This window comes from Colobus angolensis, unplaced genomic scaffold, assembly GCF_000951035.1.
Source record: "Colobus angolensis palliatus isolate OR3802 unplaced genomic scaffold, Cang.pa_1.0 Scaffold237, whole genome shotgun sequence".
Classification (NCBI taxonomy): domain Eukaryota; kingdom Metazoa; phylum Chordata; class Mammalia; order Primates; family Cercopithecidae; genus Colobus; species Colobus angolensis.
The window spans coordinates 472,251-491,363 of NW_012115566.1; the positions used below are offsets into that span (position 1 = coordinate 472,251).

The following is a 19,113-nucleotide window of genomic DNA, read 5'->3' on the forward strand; positions in this document are numbered from 1 at the left end:
AAAGGTTCTGTAGGATGACTGACCTATTTGGTTGGATATATCAGGGAAAGCTTCCTAGAGGAGGTGGCTGGGTTTTTTCCTTAAAATGGAGATGTATTGGGGCATAGAAGGTCAGCTGAGAGCTGGAGGTGGGAAACTGAAGCCACTCTGGCAGGTCAGAAACAAGGACTCTGGGTCTTACAGGACCTTAGGAAGGCCATGAGGGGAGCAGAGGAGATGGTGGGCCACCCCACAAACATGCCATGGAGTTCGGAGGATGGCAGGAGTGTCTTCCTCTTACAGGGTCTCCATCTTGTATTAAGTTCTATCACATCTCCTTTTCTGCCAGGACGCTCTGCCATTGTCTCTTCTTCCTCTTTCTCCCATTGTTCTTTTCTTGCTTAAAATACATTTTTAATTTTTAAAATATTGTTATATATTTAAACATAAGTATGAGTAAGGCAAATTGCAGTTTAAAGAATAATAATATCAGGGCCGGGCGCGGTGGCTCACGCCTGTAATCCCAGCACTTTGGGAGGCCAAGGCGGAAGGATCACGAGGTCAGCAGTTCAAGACCAGCCTGACCAACATAGTGAAACCCTGTCTCTACTGAAAATACAAAAAAATTAGCTGGGCATGGTGGAGGGTGCCTGTAATCCCAGCTACTTGGGAGGCCGAGGCAAGAGAATCTCTTGAAACTAGAAGGCAGAGATTGCAGTGAGCCAAGATTGCACCACTACACTCTAGCCTGGGCAATGAGAGCAAAATTCTGTCTAAAAAAAAAAAGAAGAAGAAGAATAAAGTCAACCCCTGGTATGCCCATCAAGCAGGTTAAGGAACTGAGCAAATGTTTCAAGTATCTTAGAAGCTCCTGTGTGCCCCTCCCTGCTCTCTCAATTCCTCACCCCCTCAAGACGTCACCACCATTCTGTTTTGTTTTTTTTTTTTTTAGACGGAGTCACATTCTGTAGCCCAGGCTGGAGTGCAATGGTGTGATCTCTGCTAACTGCAACCTCCACCTCCAGGGCTCAAGCTATTCTCCTGCCTCAGCCTCGCAAGTAGCAGGGATTATAGGCGCTCATGACCATGTTCAGCTAATTTTTGTATTTTTAGTAGAGAAGGGGTTTTGCTGTGTTGGCCAGGCTGGTCTCAGACTCCTGACCTCAGGTGATCTGCCCGCCTCAGCCCCCCAAAGTGCTGGGATTACAGGCATGAGCCACCATGCCTGGCCTCTAAAATTTTAATTATGCCTTCGCTATCATTTTTTGAGATGTATTTCACATACTATAAAATTCGCCCTTTTGAAGTGTGTAATTTAGTGGTTTAAAGTATATTCACAAGTTGTGCAACCAACATCATTTACTTCCAGAACATTTCATCACCCCCAAAAGAAACCTCATGCTCATTAGCTGCCGCCCCCCTCCTTTGTTTTCTTTGTAATATAAAATTCTTTGCATGTAACCTTAAACAAGAGCCAACTGTTTCTTATTCATCCATCATGTGTCATCCTAATTAATTTTCTATGTTTCTAACTTTGTCATTATCTTGGCGTTTTACTCCTTTCCTTTCTCTGCTATATTGCTGAATCTCTTTAGATTACACCTTCCTTAGTGACTCTTTGTTTCCCTTTCCCTCTTTGATCTCTGTCTTTTCCACTCTCATTATTTTTCTCCTACTCTTTTTCCTTCTGATATATTCATGCATTGGTCTGTGCATTTATTCATTTCTTAAACCCCAAAGTGCCAGCATTGTGTTAGGAGCTGGGGAAGGAGTTGGGAGGTCCCTTGAAAAGGGTTTATGATAGGCTAGTGACCATGACCTACCTTTGCTGTTAGTAAGGTGTTTCCTGTGTGCCAAGCATGGTGATAAACAGCTCCCTGAACATCTGGTTCTCACAGTGACCCTACAAAGAGATATAATTATCCCAATTTTACCAAAAAGTGAACAGTCACAGACAAGATAAGAGACTTGTATAAGGTTACCTAGCCAATAAGTGCTAGGACTAGGATTTTAGAATATGTTTAACTCCAAATCTGGTGCTCCAGTGTTGAGGATAGGTGGAAACTGATATCTCAGAGCCAAAGAGCAAAGGTTCTACTTACCTTCAATCAAATAAAAATCTCTTCTGCTACCAGCAATCCTCATAACAGAGCTCTTAATTGGCACCCAGCCTCCACTTGTACATCAGGAAGAAACAAATAAATAAATAAATAAATAAAGAGGAATGGGCATCCTTGAATGGGCAACCGCATCTCTGGTCACAATAGGGATTGCTAATGCTGACCATCTGGCACTTTTCTAAGCACACATGTGTGTGATGAGCTGGAGCTGGCTGAGACTATCTCTTGATTAGTAAAATTTAGGAATTTTGTGAGACAGTTATTAAACCATTGGTGGCTTGAGACAGCCATGCCAGGAATATTTACACTATGAAAATTGGCAAACACTACAAATTAGGGCTCTCCCCATCTGCCATCAACCAAGATGTTTATTAAACATTTAGCCTACACTGCTGATTGTCCTTCACAACTGTACGTATTATTCTCTTCCTTCCAATATGAAGAAGTTGAAACAAAGAAATATAAATAACTTTCCCAAGGCAGTAAGTAAGCACCAGAGCTGATGGTTGAACCCAAATCTGCTAACTGTAGAGGGTGTGCACCAACCAAAGCCCACCAAATCTCTGCAGGGAGGATGAGGCCAAGGTCAGAACTTTGCCATTGAGTTCTTTGACATCGAGTTCTTTGCCAACAATCTTCCCCCTCCATCTAGGGAGAGGTGCGCCTCTGTTTTAGTGGCATTGGAGGTAGAAATGTTGACATGGTATGGTGGTAGAGAGAGGGATCCCACGGAGAGAAAGAACTCATTAATTCTGCTGAGACCCTAGGGTCCATGGCCCACAGACAATTCATTAGCCACTAATTATGGTAAAGGGGGCAGGGGAATATCTATAGGAAATATGCCAACAATAGTCATCACTGTGGTAGGTAAAAGAGGTCCCTCACTGCTTCTTTCTGTCAATAGGAAGAAAAAGGACAGTGTCTCTCTTCCCCACCACATCCAGTGAGTCCCAGGCATTCTGATAGTCCTCTCAAGCTTATGATTCATCCATTCAGAATCTCAGTTGTTTAAGTTCTCAGCTTCCTCCTTTTCTATTTAATTCTGTGATGGATCACATTGTAGTAACAGAGAATTATAAAGCTCTGGATTTGGAGAGTACTTAGAACATTTAGCCAATCTTCATATAACTGAATCGTTATGCTTCTCTTCAATTAGAAAGGGAGCCTATGGGGTCAGCTAATAAATGGCATGTACTAGGTCCATGGATCTACCCAGTAGTCATTTCTACAGCCTTTAAATCTGTAACTGGGATGCACATGCTTGGCAGTTGGCAGAATCCCCACATAGTTCTTTAATCTGTGGAGTAAGAACTACAGATTCAAGTGGAAGCCCTGAATCTACACCTCTTACCACAAAGACAGTGAATCAAGAACAGTATCACAATTCAAGGGAAATGGCTGATTGATGCCACCTTTAAAGTATGTGAGGGTTTGTTCCTATCATAGTTCACATTTAATTCACCTGTCTGGTCACTACAAAAATCAGATGCATCTTGAAAGGTGACCAGACTAGCACAAACCCAACCAAGAAATAGCTGTAATTGCAGCTGTTGTGCCTGATTAACATGGTTTCAGGTCCATGTTATATAGCTATTAATCTGTTGAATAATGTGTTCTTTTCTTTTTGAGATGGAATCTCACTTTGTTGCCCAGACTGGAGTGCAACGGCACGATCTTGGCTCTCTGCAACCTCTGCCTCCTGAGTTCAAGCGATTCTCCTGCCTCAGCCTCCTGAGTAGCTGGGACTGTAGGCGAATGCCACCACGCCCGGCTAATTTTTGTATTTTTAGTAGAGGGTTTCTCCATATTGTCAGGCTAGTCTAACTCCTGACCTCGTGATCTGCCTGCCTCGGACTCCCAAAGTGCTGGGATTACAGATGTGAGCCACTGCGCCTGGATGAATGTGTTCTTTTCAAATACTATCAGGAAGAAAGACCAAAGGCAGTTTGAATTTACAGGGTATGGATATAAGTGTACATTTACATTTACATTTTTGCTTCAGTACCATGTTAAAACTCTCCCATTATAATAGGGTCCATATAATAGGGACATGGATGTGCTGCAACTCCGGCAAAAAAGCCTTGATTTCTATAGTGTGAATATTCTCACTATGGCCAATTTTAAATTGTCAATGTGAGATTACTGAAAATGCAGAGTTGTAGAGAAATGTACAGTAACACACCATTACACAGAAGAATTTATAATACAGAGGGTTTTTTTTTTTTTGCATAAACAAATGGTCTTTATTAGGCTAAGACCAGAAGTCCATGGGTCTGGAGGAGACCTGTGTGTATTTGTCAGTTTTCTTTTTCATGTTCTTTCCCGCCTATTTCTGCAGCCTCATAAGCTGTTTCTTCTTCTGGTAGTGAATCTTGGCCTTCTCCTTCCTCTTCTCCAGGGCGGCTGTCACTGCCTGGTACTTCCAGCTAACTTCATGAGCCGGGTGTCTAGGCAGACAAACTTTCTCATAGGCTTCAGACACACAGCCTTGAGGGCAGCAGGAACCACTATCGCTTTTTCTTGTCATAGGGTGGCGGAATGCCATCAGACACCTTGAGGTGGTTCAGGGTGGCCTGGCCTCGCTGGGTCTTTTGGGGCAGCCAGCCTTGCACCATCCACCAGAAGATGCCTCTGGGGCCGAGAAATGGCAGGGCCTCGAGAAGGGTTCGTGTTCATCTGCTTGCGGAGAAAGGCCTGCGGAAAGGCCAGGTACTTCAACTTGTTTCTGTAGAAATTGCCAGAAATGTTGATGCTCTCACAGCGCACGACCACCACCTTCTGGCCTAGAAGGAGGGAAAGGGTTGGGAAGTGCTGAGGGTGCCACCTGAAGGCTGTCCCTCTACCTGTGACTGCACACAGACAGTGATGGGCAGAGCAGAGTTCATGTTTAAATTAAAAGACAACCTAATGGAAAATCACTTCTGAGCCAGGAGGACCGCACTCAAGGAATGGGAGTGGCTGGCAGGTCTCAGAGCAGCAGTGCATGGGGTTGGTCTCATGGCCATGAAACTCAAACGAAGATGGTGATTGTTGCTCATCACCAATCCAGAATATTTCTATTATACAGACAACATCATTTAGTATTTTTATTATACAGACATAACAGATATAAATAACCAGAATAGTATAGAAAATATGGTAAGATAAGTACGTAGAAAATGAAGAGCTTAGGGATTTGTTACCTATGTTTTAAAATAACTTACTAAAATAATAGTCATGTTTAACAACTGATTTGCACAATTTCTGAAAATTTAACTGTTGGCTCCATAAGGCAGGATGAACTAGCTGCAACACACCACTGAACGTGGACTTTCTGGACATTCTGCAAAACATCACATTGTTCCACTGTATCAACAATATCTTATTAATCAAACAGAACGAGCCATGAGGGCAAGCATATTGGCGACACTGGTAAGACAAATGCACTCCAGAGAGTGGCAGATATACCCTGTGAAGATTCAGCATCCTTCACATCTTTGAAGTTTTTAAACCTCATGCCAGGACATCCCTCTAAAGTAAGAACACGTTATTGCATTTCACACTTAACACCACTAATGCAGAACTGGAAAGAGATGCACAGTAACACACCATTACACAGAATAATTTATAATACAGAGGTGTTTTTCATTTGTGCGTGTTTTGGAATAAACAGTCTTTATTAGGCTCAGACCAGGAATCCATAGGTCTTGGGGACGCCTGTGTGTATTTGTCAGTTTTCTCCTCCATGTTCTTTTCCGCCTGCTTCTGTAGCCTCATGAGCTGTTTCTTCTTCTACTAGTGAATCTTGGTCTTCTCCTTCCTCTTCTCCAGGGTAGAGAATGCTTTGTTGTCCTATTTAGTTTCTAGAGGAAGCATATTCCACACTCATGGGAATACCACATGGAACAGTTTACTAGTGACTGACTGAAGCCCAGAGCAGACATGGGGTCTGCAGTTGTTCTAGGCTGTCACATCAGCCATGTGGTACTGCTTTGGCCGTGCGACTTAATAGACTTAATAGGCACTAAAGGTATCAGTGGTGGGAAAAGATACAGTGTGGGATTTTGGGCAAGCCTCAAAAGGAAAATCACAACATAGATCCCCGGGGTTCTTGATCAAAGCTATGCTGTCTGCTGCAGGAAAGTGAACTCCATTAGGAAACAAGTCCTAGCCTACTCTTGGGCCTTATTAGAAGACAGAGCTCCTGATCATGAGACATCAAATGGCCATGAGACTAGGACTGTCCATCATGAGCTGGGTCCTGTCAAATCAATCAAATGATGAGGTCTGGTGGTTACAACATCATCAATTGGAAGAGAGAAGTAGTATATCCTGGATCAATTGTGGGCAGAACTGGAGGGCAAATGCAAGGTGCTGAAGTGGGGAACCAGGCTCCCATGTCCTCCACACTGTGGCCTTGGTACTTCCCAACTTGCTCATAGCAGTGGCTCATGGGAGTGTTCTAGTTATTTATTGCTGTGTAACAAAATCTCCCCAAATTTAATGGGCTTAAATGAACACAAACTTCTTTGTATCTCACATGTTGTGGGCCAAGAATTTGGGAAGAAATTGGCTGGGTTTTCTTATATTCCATGTTGTATCAGCTGGGATCCCTTGGAAGTATTCAGCTGGCAGATGGACTGCTCTAGAGGGTCCGAGACAGCTTCACTCACATGCCTGACACCTTGGTGGGTTCACTGTAAGTTTGGGCTCATCTTGACTCTTCTCTGTCTTCATGCTATCTCAGGGCCTTTCTACATGGTCTGCCCAGCGTGATAGTCAAACTTTTTACTTGGAAATTCAGAACTCCAAGACAGCAATGAGGAACAGCCAGTTCTCTTACAGGCTGGCCCCAGAGCTGGCATGGTGTCACTTCTGCCACACTGCTTTTGTCAAAACAGTCATAGACTAGCACAGATTCAAGGGGAGGGGAAATAGATAGCCCTCCTGATGGGATGATTGTCTGATAGTTTGTAGCCATCTTTAATCTGTCATGGGGGCAGGGGTACTTTATAATTGGCTAATGGAGGAAAAATAAGATGACCTTGGTTCATGGATGTATCTGCTCAACACATTGGTGTGAGCTGAAAATGGACGGCTGCTGCATTATAGCCGCACTCAAGAGTAGTTCTGGAAGACAATAGAAATTGTAAATCCTCCCAATGGGCAAAGCTTTGAGTAGTGCACCCGATTATCTGTTTTGTGTGGAAAGAATAATGGCCTAATGGAAGAATATTGTGAATACATGGGCAGTGGCAAATGACTTGGTTGGCTGGTCAAGGGCTTGGAAGGAGGAGGTTTAGAAGATGAAGAACAATGAAATTTGAGGAAGAGGCACTTGGATGGATTTATGAAAATGGGAAAATTGTGAATATCTTTGTTTTGCATGCTAATACCCACTAGAGAGCATCCACGATAGAAGGGGCTCTAAACAACCAAGTAAACAGTGACTACAGGCCAGTTCACACTAAGCAGCCTTCTCCACAGGCCGTCCTAGTGCTGGTAAAACTGGACTTATGAAGGCAGTAGCGATGGTGGTAGGATGCAGGTCTGTATGTGTTCAACAGCATGGCTTCAACTCACCAACACTGATCTAACTCCTGCTGCCGCTGAACGTCCAACCTGCCAGAAACATGCAAATGCTGCCCTTGATATGGCACCACATCCTGGGCATGAGTTTGTAGGTCCAGGATTCAAAATGGATTTGAATCCAGACCATCTGATGCTGCACAATGGGAAAGGGCTCCGAGTATTTGCAGAAAACCCCCAAACTGACCATTTTCTCCTATATCCTCAACATTCAACACTTCTAGTCACCAAAACGTGTTGGTTTTTATTTTATTTTATTTTATTTTATTTTATTTTGTTTTAGTATTATTATTTTTTTTTTGAGATGGGAGTTTTGCTCTGTCGCCCAGGCTGGAGTGCAGTGGCGTGATCTCGGCTCACTGCAAGCTCTGCCTCCCGGGTTCACGCCATTCTCTTGCTTCAGTCTCCTGAGTAGCTGGGACTACAGGCACCCGCCACCACGCCCGGCTAATTTTTTGTATTTTTAGTAGAGATGGGGTTTCACCTTGTTAGCCAGGATGGTCTCGATTTCCTGACCTCATGATCTGCCTGCTTTGGCCTCCCAAAGTACTGGGATTACAGGGCTGAGCCACTGCGCCTGGCCAACATATTGGTTTTTCTCCAGACTGACCAATAAATTCTTCAGTGGACACCAATTAGGTGTCCTATAATTCAATTCAATTCACTTCTGACATTATTCACCTGGAGATAGAGTGAGTTCCCACGGATTAAAGGATCCAATAAGACTGTTCCCTACTTTAGATGCCAATCACAAGTCCAAGCTTCTGGAACTTCTGACCTAGTGGGAGCCCTATTGGGGGTTCCCACAATCCCCTCCTTGGGTTTGATCATTTGTTAGAGCAGTTCACAGAATATATCAAAGCTCTTTACTTCAATTTACCAGTTTATTATAAAGGATATTCCGAAGGATACAGATGAACAACGAAATAGAAGAGATGCACAGGAATAGGCATGTGGGAAGGGCCACAGAGCTTCCGGGGCATGCCGCCCTCTCAGCACTTCTGTGTGTTCACCAACCTGGAAGTTCTCTGAGCTCCATAGTTCAGGGATTTTTGTGGAGGCTTCTTCAAATAGGTATAGTTGATTATTAACTCAATGTCTAGCCCCTCTTGATTTTCTGGAAGATGAGGGTAGAGCTGAAAGCTTCAAACTTCTAATCATGGCTTGGTCCTTCCAGTCACAGTCCCCATTCAGGGGCCCACCAAGGGGTCACCTCATTAGAACAAAAGATGCTCCTGTTACCCAGGAAATTCCAAGGGATTAGAGCTCAATGTTAGGAACTGACATATTTGGTCAAAGACCAAATATTAGAACAAAAGACTCTCCTAGCACCCCTATTGCTCAGGGAATTACAAGGACCTTAGGAACTCTGTGCCAGGAACTGGGATCAAAGGCCAAATATGTATTTCTTCTTATATCACAATATCACAGCCTCTTGGCCACCACATTATTCTGCAGCCCATGACTGCAATAGCTTTTTGGATTATATTCAGATGGTTTTCACATGTGGCTATAGACTCAAGTACTATACTCAATGATGATCTCAGAATTACATGTCATTTTGCTATGATTCTCTCCCAAGTTTAGCTTTCTGAAAAATCTTTTGGTTTCATATTATATTATGGGATATATTAGCAATCTCTGATAGTTTTGTGGCATATTAAATATTCATGGATGAAACAGCTTTGGGAGTAGATAATGGATGGGGTGTTTATAACTAACCTAATTTAAATTTTATTCTAGTTACTACATTACTATAGCTATTTTGCCTGGCAATTAATGAAGAGCACTGGCACTGATTCCTACTGGGGCATAAACTTGTAGCCACTTCTGTCTTGAGTCTATTAGCTGCTTAAAATTTACACATGCACGCACACACACACTATTTTGAATATGTAAATCACACACAGCTGTAACATTTAAAAGACAGGCAAAAATATAAAGTGAAAAGCAGATTTCTCTTCCATGTCTGTTCTTCTTCAAGTTACAGCTGTCAATGATGTCACAGGGCTCACCAGCTCCAGAAATAGCTTCTTCTGCAGGAATCTGGGAGGCTTCCAAGACACAAAGAGATTTTACTTCCTGCTGAAAGACATTGATGATGGCTTTCTTGACTCCTGTAGACCTCGCGACTGCCAGATCCCAGTTAGTGTAATCTGCCACAGTCTCTGGCAGGAGCAGGCATCACGGGCCCAGAGCTTGAGCCAATTTCTTCTTCTCGACATGGCAACGTTGTCTAGGGAAGGCTGGCACAGAGGTCTGCAACCATGAGCCAGCTCCGCCCTGCTCTGCTGTCAGCCTGCACCGGAGGCCAATGCTTTCATGAGGACGCAGGGCCTAGGATTTCTTTCCATAAATATAGTCTATCCTCCATTCCCACGGGTTCTGCATCCACAAGCAAACATGAATTGAAAATACAATATTCTCAGGATGCTAAACTCATGGATGTGAGAACCGACTTTTTGTATCTGTGAGTTCTGCAAGGTCAACTTTGGAACTTCAGCATCTGCAGAGTTTGGTATCCAAGGGGAGTCCTGGAACTACTTCCCTGGGGATACTTAGGGATGACTGTAATAAGTGTTCATTAAATACCTACTATGCCAGATACTATGCCAGACACTAAGAGTTTTAGGATAAGTGAGCCAAAACCCTATCCCTCACTTTCTTTACTGTGTACTTTGAGAGGTAGACAATTAAAAAGATCCTGTTACTTCACGGGAAGTGCTTTTTGTTGGTGGTAGAGAGGAGCTGGAGGGGAGAGTCTTCCAAAAAGAGAGAGGAGCACGTTCAAAGGCTAAAGGTGGCAGAGAGCCTGGTGTGGCTCAAACACTTGCACTTGCAGGTAGTTCTGTGAACTTGCAGGATTCTAGGCAGTTGAGCCTTAGGAGGTGGGGATAGTAAAGTCTAGAAAACAGGACCCGATCTAGGAGTTTGGGCTCCACATTTTATTGCAGGGGGAATCTATATATTATTTTTGGCTAAGGGAGTAACATAGTCAAATTTGTGTTTTAGAATGATTACTCTGGTTCAACATGGATAATCAATTTGAATCGGTCAAGACTGCAGGCAAACAGGCAGTTAGTAGTCATTCCTGTCATCCACCAGATATTTCTGGTTCCTTTTCCTGCCACATGATTGGTTTATTTCCCCTCACCTTGAAGTTATATGTAGCCATGAGATTTGCTTTGGCAAATAACCAATGAGTCAAAAGTGTTAGTCCACTTCTGATGAGAAACTAAGTGCTAGTTTGCTATTTGTCATGCTTATTATTTCTTTCTTTCCCAGCACCTAGGAGTGTTTGAGATGGTGGGTGTTCTGTCAGTCCACATCTTGGGGTGAGGATGACAAGGCAGAACCTCTGGTTGGATGACAGTGGGCATGCAGCAGCAGCAAGAAATAAACCTATGCTGTTTCAAGTCACTGAGGATTGGTATTGTTATCACAGCATAACCTGGTATATACTGACTGGTACACCTGAGATGCAGCTATTGCAATAAAAATAAGCAGCATGTGGACTGCAGGTAAGGTAGAAGCAGTGGGAATGGAGGGAATGGACAGATGTGAGGGCTGTTGAGATAAAAATTGACCAGATAAAGTGATTGAAATGCAGGAGAAGAAACAAGTTCAAGTAGAGAAAGATGCTAACTTTAATGTGGAACATTCTGGATTTGAAGTTCAGGTGGAGGTGTCCAGTGGACAGCTGGACTTACAAGCGTGCAACTCAAGAGAGCTGGGTTACAGATGAAGATTAGAAGCATCAGCAGATTAACACATTCCTGCACTCCTCTTCCTTGACCTGAAGGTCAAGATTCTCTGCTCTTTCCTTCTGAAGGAGGCATTAGCATCAAGATGGTGTAGGCTACTGAGGGGACAAAGGCAATGAGAAGAGGAAAGAGGAGAGAATGGTTCAGTTCTAAACAGATTTCCCATCACACTCTCCATTCCATTCATGTGAGGCTTTGAGAAGGTAATGAATGTAGATCAACTTGAAAAAGGAAATAAGATTTCATAGAAGTTGGGGCTTACACTGCTGCTCCCTTTCTTCTGAGGCCTTTGCTCCATCCAGGCTCCACTGCAGCACTTTATTACTTACAATTGGATTTCATTTTTGTGCCTAGCCAGTAGAGGTTGGTCAGAATTTCAGAACTGCACTAGGAAATGGATGCAGGACAGCTGTTACCACTGTATAGCCACTGAAGAGCAGACTCACACCTCCTCATGGTCACTGTCATGCAGAGGTTGAGAAGAGGTAAAGGAAAATCATCTCCAGGAATGGGAACACCTTTTCAGGGTTTGGTAGGAGATTAGTGTTGTGATCCCTGGAAAGCTGGATGATCAGGAAACCTACTAGGACTGGAAAAATAGAGTTTTCTGCCTGATAACCTATTTGGGTATAAATTCTAATGATGCTGGTATATTTATAATGGTGTAAAAGCAACTGCATGTACTTGGTAAGTTAACAGATATGCATCTCAATTTAGGTCTAACAAACTGCTGTGTGTTCTTGGGTGAAATTATACATTCTCTGAACTTCAGCTTTCTGTCAGTCCACCTCAAGCAAGTGGAGATGAACCATCCTGATGACAAAGGAAATAAGATTGTAAGAATCAGAAGTGGCTGGGCACCATGGTTCACTCCTGTAATCCCAGCACTCTGGGAGGCCAAGGCGGGTGGATCACCTGAGGTCAGGAGTTTGAGACCAGCCTGGCCAACATGGTGAAACCCCATCTCTACTAAAAGTAAAAAATTAGCTGGGTGTGGTGGCACACGCCTGTAGTCCCAGCTACTTGGGAAGCTGAGGCAGGAGAATTGCTTAAACCTGGGAAGCCGAGGTTGCAGTGAGCCGAGATCATGCCACTGCACTCCAGCCTGGGTGACAGAGTGAGACTCTGTCTCAAAAAACAACAACAACAACAAAAAATCAAAAGTGATAGTAAAGTGATGATAATAATATGAGAATCAGAGAGAGGTTACATAACCAGAAATAGACATGGTGTATTTGGAGAACCTGTAATGGAGAAGACAGTTAAAAAATCAAAAAGAAAATAAAAATATAGAAATTAAATATTAAAATGGGCAAGTATGATAATCTTTTTGAGTTTTAGATGTTAATTAAAGATACCTACCTCCTCTTACTTGACTCTTAGTCTTTCTCTGTCTCTTTTTCTCTCTCTCACACACACACTGATGTACTGTGACCCATTGTAAAGGCTTTGATGGGTGTATGAAAGGTAGTATACTTGGGAGCTCAAACTTGTTCGCAAAAGGATGAATAATTTCTTCTTAATTTAAAAAGCACATTAAGCAGCTCTCCCCCAGCTTTGTGTGGGCCCCATTTCCTTCCCCAGCAATCTCCTGAATGCCCTTGTTACCTCCTTGTTCCTCAGGGTGTGTATGAGAGAGTTCAGTGAAGGAGTGCCCACTGCATAGAAGAGACCAAAGAACTTGCCCCTCTCTTGGGCATAGGGATTTTTGGGCTGGAGATAAACAGCAATGACTGAGCTGTAGAAGAGGGTGACCACAGTGAGATGGGAGGAGCAGGTCCCAAAAGCTTTCCTCCGCCCTTTTTCAGAGTTAGTCCTTAGCACTGCCCAGGCAATGGCTCCATAAGAGACAAGGATGAGGCTGAGGCACAGCCAAGATGAAGACACTGGCAACAGCCATCTGGATCTCACTGTAGGAGGTGTCTTCACAGGGGAGTCGAATTAGCACTGGGACCTCACCGACAAAATCATCCACCTGCCGATGGTCTTATTAAAACTCAGCCTGGGTGTTTGTGTTGTCACAGTAGGTGGGTGTTTCTCTTCTGTCTCTGCTCACCCAGCCTTCCTTTCCCAGGCTCATCACCATCCAGCAGCTCCTTCTCATCCCCTGTTCCTTCTGATCAAACATTGTCTAGTGGGAGTGAAGAAACCATTAATGTGCTCGACAACGGATGGAGCCTTACACTGGTGCCTCTGACTTCCTAGTTGAATGCAAAATGGCTGATATAAACTATAAATCAGCTAACTAGTTAGTTTTCATTAATTTTGAAAAAATTTATTAAGCACCTATATGTTCTAATCACTATGCTACTACTGAATTTTCCCTTTGTTATGTGTGGAAGGAAATACAAAGAAATGTATGTTCAGTGAGTTTCCTGATTGTAAACATTACTAGAGAATTCACCACGTTTTCTAGTGGTTGGCATAAATTTTCTCAAATCATTCACGTTCTATCTACTTTACACTTTTGCAAGAGATTTGACCAATGATAGAAATGTGGACTGTGGAGATTTCTTCTGTATGTGAAATGACTCAACCGCTAGAAAGATCAGTCTGGTGATTTAGGTCTTGCAAAAAAATGATGACTTATTAAACTAAGAACAAACATTTCTTCTGCAAATGAAACATCCTATCTAAATTTTCCATTATGTGTAATATGTAAAAATAAGAAAAAATATAATGTCAGTCAGAAAGATTATTTTCTGGTTCTATAAATGCAAACAAATCCTGAAGAACTGATGTTTGGTGATAGAAAGCTGAAATAGATTTCAATATCCTCTCCTTTTCATGTAAGATAAAATATACTAGTAAAAACATACCGTATTGAGTTTGGGACATGTAAATAGAATTTTGTTTTGACAATGCTTGGTTAATTTTATTCACATGCGATTAAAAACGTTTGATTTTGAAATAAGTCAAAACTTACAGAAAAGTTGCAAGTGTAGTTCCAAGAACTTCTACATAACCTTTATCAAATGCATCAATTTTTAGTATTTTTACTCATTTTCACTATCATTATGCTCAATATGTTTATGTATCATCATTTTTACTCTGAGTCACTTGGGAATAACTTGTGGACATCATGCCTCTTTCTCCTTATTGTCTTAGTATGCATTTTTTACAAGATGATCTTAATTAACACTATTCAGCTATTAAATTCAATAAACTTAAAATTGATACAGTATTGTTATATATTGTTATAACATACATTCTATATTCTTATTTTCTCTATGTCCCAATAATATTCTTTGTAGTATTTATTTATTTTTTTTTCACGTAGGATCCAGTTGAGAGTCACATATTGTACTTAGATGTCAGGTCTGACTGTCCTCTTTAGTAGCCTATCCTAAGTCACTGAACTAAGGAGCCTACTTCAAATTATTGAACAATGTGGTCATTCAAGGTTGAGGAGCTTATGGGCTGGAAGAAAGAGTAGTCTCATGGCTTTGAAAAACCCTGGGTAATACATTCAGCATCAGCAGAAAACTTGAAACATTGCAGGCAAATAAGGCAAAAATATTGGGGTAGCGGGGTACAGATGAGAAACAGATCAGTACAGAAAATGAGTAGGGTGGTTGAGTGAATCAGGGAATGCTTTCTGGAGGAGGTGACTGTGTTTTTGAGAAGGGAGAGAGTTTCAGCATACAGGGCCAACTCAGCTGTGGGTGGATGGTGGCAGCTGAGAGGCAGGAACTGGGCAAGTTGTTGGGGAGGTGGCTGGAAAGGCTATAGGTTGGCAGTGTCTCCCCATTGCAGTGTCTATTTTTGTGTGTTTAAAAGCCCCATCTCATCTTTTTATTTGTTCAATCTGTTTATATTTGTCTCTTTTTTTCTTTTCCTTCTCCTATATTCTTTTTACTCTAAGAAAAAGTTTTGCTTTAAAATATTGTTAAGTATTTTAACAAAAGATTGTTTAAATCTTAAAAGCCTTCTGTGTGCCCTTCCCTAATCATACCCGCTACCTACTCCTGAAGAGGCAATGACTATTTCAATTATTATTTTTATAAAATCATTCCTATATTGTCTTATAACATTACATCCTTTGTGTTGGTAAAAAATAGCTAACTGCTCCTTATTCATCTGTCAACCGTCATTCTAATATGATTTTCTGTGTCCCGCTTTTACACTCTTATACTGTTGGTAATTCATTGCTTAACTCTATGTCATTTTTCAGTCTCTTCAATTTACATAATTCTTTGACTCTCTGTTCTCTCTTGTTTTGTGTTTTGCAACATGTCTTTATTCTCACTCTCTTTCTTCTGGTCTTTTTTCGTTTTCTTGGACACCTTCAAAAGTCCAGTACAACTTACTCTCTTCCTATTAATTTCATATTTACGAGTGTATTTCTTTGTTAATCACCAAAGACCTAGTTGTGTACTAGGTGCTACAAGGGAATGAAATATCAATTCTTTTCTCCAATTCATTAGTGAAAACCACGTTAATACTTCGGCAGCTACCATCTGTTGTGTACTTCCTATACACCAGGCACTGTGCTAAACATTTCCTGAATACCTGGTTCTCATAACTCTTTGAGGTAGTTAGTGTCATCTTCCTCTTACAGAAGAAGAAATAGTCGCAGAGAGGTTAAGTAGCTTGCCCAAGGTTACATAGCTGATAAAGACCAGGCCTGGAGTCTGAGTCCTGTTTGATTCCAAATCTGGTGCTCCTGGGGTAGCTCTACCATTGACGATATGTGGACATTAATGGGCAGTAGGAGAATAAACTTATAACTTTTCCTCAATCATGTCAGAATCTCCCCATTGCCTGCTGCTGGAGCTTCTCCCTGATAAGGAGCTTCTGAACTGAGTGAGCCTCTACCTAATCCTCACAATGAAATCTACAAGCAAAGTCAGGAGTGTTGGGCATCTTTGAAAAGGTGGTGGATTAGGGCTTAGGTAGTAATGTTGACTGCTAGTGCTGCTGCCACACCTTTCAAAGCACTTCACAACCTTTGTATGACCCAGATATTATTTCTATAGTCTATCTTTATTTTCAGATGAAGAAACTAAAACATAGACAGGTTAAATAATTAGCTCAAAATTATATAGCCACAGCTGAGACTTGAACCCAGGTGGGCTGGCTCTAGGGTCAGGCATAAACTATACTCCATCACCATCAATCTAATGGACCTGTGAGGCAGGAGGTTGCTCTTTGCCCACAACCTCTCCTCTTCAGTCCAGTAAATTAACCTCTCTTTTAGTGGTAGTGGAGATAGAAAAGGAAACGTGGTGAAGTGATGGAGGGAGGGATCCCAGGACTCCCATCCCATGGAGAGAAATGGCTCGTTAATTCTCCCAAGACTCCAGAGCCTCATAGCCCACAGACAGTTAATTAGCTGCTGGTGCTAATGATGATTAAGAAAGGAAGAGATGATTCAGAGGAAACGTGGCAGTATTGGTGCTCCCTGTGGTAAGTAAAAAGGTCACTTTCTGCTCCTCTGTGTCATTGAGGAGCACAAGGTCATGTTTTCTCATTGCCACCTCTCCTGAGTGTGTCCCATTCTTTTCTCTCAAGCCTCATTTGAACCCATCTAAGACTTCGTTATTTCTTGTTTCTTCTCTACTTGTTGAAATTTGTATATAATTTACATGTAATAAAATGCACAGATTTGAAATATACACTTTGATGAATTTTGATGACTTCAATGAAGAAACAGAAGATTTCCATCATCCTACAAACCTTCCCCTTGCCTCTTTCCTTGATACCTGCCATTTTTGCCCAAGGCCAACTGCTATTAAGATTGCTATCACCAGTTTTGGCTCTTCTAGGACTTCATACAAATGGAATAATACAATATGTACTCCTTTGAGTCAGAATTCTTTCACTAGGAGTAATTCTTTTGCAATTTATTAATGTTGTTTCATGTATCAGTAGCTCATTTCTGCTTTTAAAATCAACTTGAGTCTGGGCATGGTAGCTCACATCTGTCATCCCAGCACTTTGAGAGGCCAAGAGGAGTGGATCACTTGAGGCCAGGAGTTTGAGACCAGTCTGAGCAACATAGCGAGACCCTGTCTCTACAAAATGTACAAAAACGTAGCTGTGTGTGGTGGCCTGTACCTGTAGTCCCAGCTCCTTGGGGAGCTGAGTTGGGAAAATAATCTAAGCCCAGGAGGTTGAGGCTTGCAGTGAACTGTGATCATGCCACTGCACTCTAGCCTGGGTGACAGAGTGAGACCTTGTTTCAAAAAGACATAAAATAAACTTCTTTAAGTTACAATTTACATGTAATAAAATGCACATATTTTAAGTATATTGTTCAATATACTTGGGAGGTCAAGACTGTAGGGAGCCATGATTGCACCACTGTACTACTGCACTCCAGCCTGGGTGACAGGGTGAGACCCTGTCTCCAAAAAAAAAAAGAAAGAAAGAAAGAAAGAAACAAAGCATTCATACGTTCATGCCAGCTGATTTCATTGATACAACTTTCCTACAACAGAAAAAACAAATCTAGCAAGATAAAAATCAGATAACTGGTTGTCTGGGACAGGGCATAGGAGAACTTTCTAGAATAATAAAAATGCATGCTCTATATATTGAATGGGGTATTGGTTATCCAGGTGTATGCACTTGTTAAAACTTGTTGAACGATATACTTAAAATGTGTGCATTTTATTACCGGTAATTTTTACTTCAATGAAGTTTACTTTTTTTATGTATTTTGAGACAAGGTCTCACTCTGTCACCCAGGCTAGAGTGCAGTGGCATGATCACAGTTCACTGCAGCCTCAACCTCCTGGGCTCATTATCTTCCCAACTCAACCCCCATGTAGCTGGGACTACAGGTGCAGGCCACAACACATGGCTAAGTTTTTGTACTTTTTGTAGAGACAGGGTCTTGCTATGTTGCCTGGACTGGTCTTGAACTCTTGGGCTCAAGTGATTCACCCACCTCGGACTCCCAAAGTGCTAGAATTACAGGCATGAGCCACTGTGCCTGGCCTTCATGCTTTATTTCTGGCTTGTGTTATCCAACTTGTTATGGAAACTCATTCATAGTGTTTCATATATTAGTAATTTGCTCTTTTTTATTGCTAATAATATTTCACTGTGTAAATATACCACAGTTTATCCATTCATTGATGGGCATTTGGGTTGTTTCTAGTTTTGGGCTGCTATGAAAGAAGCCACAATTGTTGGGTGTGGTGGCTCACACCTGTAATCCCAGAACTTTAGGAGGCCAAGGTGGGAGAACACTTGAGTTCAGAAGTTTAGACCAGCCTGGGAAACAAGATAAAACCTTGTCTCTACAAAAAAATACAAAATATTGACCAGGCATGGTGGTGCATCCTGTAGTCTCAGCTACTTGTGGGGCTGAGCTGGGAGGATCACTTGAGCCCAGGAAGTCGAGGCTACAGTGAGCCATGATCATGCCACTGCACAATAGCCTGGGTCACAAAAAAAAAAAAAAAAAAAAATGTAATTGAAAAACAAATTAAGCAAAACACAAAATCTTAAAAAATAAAAAATAATTCAGGTCTTCATTATCTCACTCCTAAACTATACTCATCTCACTTTCTCTAGTCTCCTCTCCCTCCAATCCATTTTACACACTAGGCCAGATTATCCTCCCCTACTTAATCTCTCTTCTCTCCCACCCCAAAGCCTTTAAACGGCATCCTGCCGCCCAAAAAATAAAGCCTAAACTTCTACGTTTACAATTTAGTAGTTTTAATAAA

General features: G+C 41.9%; 1 protein-coding gene and 1 pseudogene across 1 annotated transcript in view; both read right to left on the minus strand.

Annotated features, from left to right (window-relative positions):
• LOC105513833 (olfactory receptor 2H2) overlaps positions 1-12,397 on the minus strand; it is a 21,322-nt gene extending 8,925 nt beyond the window's left edge. Inside the window, 1 exon segment of the mRNA XM_011944868.1 lies at positions 12,347-12,397. The gene's annotated coding sequence lies outside the window, so the exon portion shown is untranslated.
• Positions 4,346-11,887, minus strand: LOC105513912 (annotated as a pseudogene).
• Positions 12,398-19,113: the final 6,716 nt, after the last annotated feature.